At 35.9% G+C, this 3,111-nt stretch overlaps 1 protein-coding gene across 3 annotated transcripts in view; it reads right to left on the bottom strand.

Moving 5' to 3' along the window:
• The window catches only part of LOC106876185 (carnosine N-methyltransferase-like), a 161,908-nt gene that overhangs the window by 39,450 nt on the left and 119,347 nt on the right, over positions 1 to 3,111 (bottom strand). The window lies entirely within an intron of this gene.

The raw sequence follows: 3,111 nt of genomic DNA, 5'->3' as shown, positions 1-3,111 counted from the left end.
TCAGAATAATGCTGAATAGTTCTATAAACTTTAAAACCTTGGCAAGAAACAAACATATATATATATATATATATATATATATATATATATATGTAAAAGTGCCCATGCGGTGCTCCTTAAAATCCCCGATGAGGTGCCACGTAAAAGCACCCACTACACTCTGCAAAGTGGTTGGCATTAGGAAGGGCGTCCAGCTGTAGAAACTATGCCATGACAGACTGGAGTCTGGTGCAGACCCTCAGCTTACCAGCACAGGTCAGGACTGCCCAGCCCATGCCAACATGGACAACAGATGTTAAATAATGATGATGATGATGATGATGATGATGATGATGTTTTATTGAAGTTGTAAAACTCCACAAACTGTTACTCAGGGTTTCACACAACTAATCATCAGACAGAAGCAAACATTTGTTTAAAACATTACAATGATTTATAAACATTTATAAGTGATTGTACAGTTCCAAAAGTTCACTTGTGTCTGATGAGTGATTACATGAAACTCTGAGTAGCAGGTTGTTAGATTTCTTCAGCTTCAATAAAACACTGTATTTTACTGGGTCTTAAGTATTTGGGTATGCTACTTTCTTCACCCTGTTTTACACCTGTGTGTTCACATACAAGTGTGTGTCTATAATACGAAAAATAACAAATATATATTACAAATACACACTACCAAATAAATTTTATGTCTGTATATATATATATACACATATACACACTTATACATCCAGATACATTAATATGATGTATACAAACACAGACATTTATGCACACACAGATGCACAAATGCTCACATACATACATATGTATACGCACAGACACATACACACACAGATGCACTCATGCATACACACATTCATATTCAGCATCAGTGTTTTTTATATCCAATTTCGTATCCTCACATAGGCCAAATGAAATTTTGTTAAGGTAGAATTTTCTATGGCTGAATGCTCTAACTCTCTCTCTCATGCCAACACATATCTGTTTCCAAGCAGGCTAATAATAACTCTCAGGCTATCGAACATTGAACAGCCCCAACAAGCTTTCACAGAGCACTGAAAACAAACAACGCCACATACTTAAAGGCAAAGAAGAATATACATTCAGTAACACACTCACACAAACACACACATAGTGGAAGAATAGAAGACAAAATGAACTCAATAATATTCCAAAAATTTCACTTGCTCAGTTCTACAGCTGTTTCCATGAACCACACAGAAATATTGACAATCATATAATAATCACATAATTAATTGTACTGATTAAATTAATTTAGTTAAATTTGATGTGGAAGTCATTTCATCAAGAATGTGTTTGAAATACAAAAATTCATCCTTGCTATTTTAAATATAACACAGAAAAATAATATAAATAGAAAACATGTATAATATAAATATATATTCTTTATTTGGGATTAACAATGCTGCCATTGGTTTTATGCAGTGATATCACAATTATCAAAATGTCCCACTTAAAAATGTTGGAGACAGATTACCAACGTTTTTAGCGGACCATTTTATAATTGCTATGTATCTGCATGAAACCAATGGCATCATTGTAAATCTACACAAATAAACAATATATTCATCCACCAAATGCAATGCTGAGCACTCATTCTTATTGTTCACCCCTATCATATCTTGTGTGTGGTGTGTATGTGTGTGCACTGATAATCTTAGCTTTTCAAACCATTACTGCTTGGTACACACATACACACACAAATATGTGAACAAACAAAAGAAAACAGCAATCAACACATTTGCTTATTTACTTGGAGATGTAACTATATAATAACAGGTTGACTAAGTCCCACATTACTTTAAGTTTCGTAGGCACACATCCTTATATGAAGATGTAATACATCTGTTACAACAAGGTTAATATTTTAAAGCAAATTTAAGAATAACAACGGAACATTTACTAGTGGGGTTTCTCTACTCAAAGTAGAATCACTTTGATCATCATCATCATCATCGTTTAACGTCCGCTTTCCATGCTAGCATGGGTTGGACGATTTGACTGAGGACTGGTGAAACCAGATGGCTACACCAGGCTCCAATCTGATTTGGCAGAGTTTCTACAGCTGGATGCCCTTCCTGACGCCAACCACTCGGAGAGTGTAGTGGGTGCTTTTACGTGTCACCCGCACGAAGGCCAGTCAGGCGGTACTGGCAACGGCCACGCTCAAAATGGTGCATTTTATGTGCCACCCACACAAGAGCCAGTCCAGGGGCACTGGCAACAATCTCGCTCGAAAATCCCACGAAGGCCAGCCAGGCGGCACTGGCAACGGTCACGTTCAAAATGGTGCATTTCATGTGTCACCCGCACAAGAGCCAGTCTAGGGAAGATATTCATTTATGCAGAAATACAAATTTTGAGCAAAGTATAGACACATAAATGCATTGGTATGTGTGAAAATGAACACTGGGTGTGTATGTGTGTGGGTGTATATTATATATATAAACGTGTGTGGCTACATGTACATATGCATATGTGTGGATGTGTGAGTCACTGTGTGTGTGTGTGTGTGTGTGTGTGTGATATGAATAAACAGTATGTATCCATGTGTTTGCTCAAGGAGCTGGTATGTGAAATTAGTCATGCTATTTCTGTAAGAAATCTAACTAATAATCTGCTAAGCTGTTAATCCAGGAGATTATTTCTACAGTTGTAATATCAGCACTTTAGAAGAAATACCTTGGCATCTGTGGTTTTACATATATATATATATATATATATATATATATACACACACATGCACACATGCACACACACACGAGAGTGTATGTACATATATACACATATAAATGTATGTACACAGACATTCTTACATATGCATGCATACATATACCACCTATGACAACATAGAAACATATGTGGTTTAGTTGGTGGGTAGGTAAGTATGTAAAGAGTTAGGTAACTAGGTAGGTGCGTAAATATGTATCAGGTATGCAGTTAGGTAGGTAGGTAGGTATATATCTGTATGATATATATATATATATATATATATATATATATATATATATATCTACCTTTGTAACAGACAAGAGAGACAGATAAACAGACAGATATATGTGTGTGCGTGTGTGTGTGTGAGTGTGT

Source organism: Octopus bimaculoides, chromosome 8 (genome assembly GCF_001194135.2).
Source record: "Octopus bimaculoides isolate UCB-OBI-ISO-001 chromosome 8, ASM119413v2, whole genome shotgun sequence".
In the NCBI taxonomy this organism is placed as follows: Eukaryota; Metazoa; Mollusca; class Cephalopoda; order Octopoda; family Octopodidae; genus Octopus; species Octopus bimaculoides.
The sequence above is the reverse complement of the archived record's forward strand: the minus strand, read 5'-3'. Positions and strand labels throughout refer to the sequence as shown.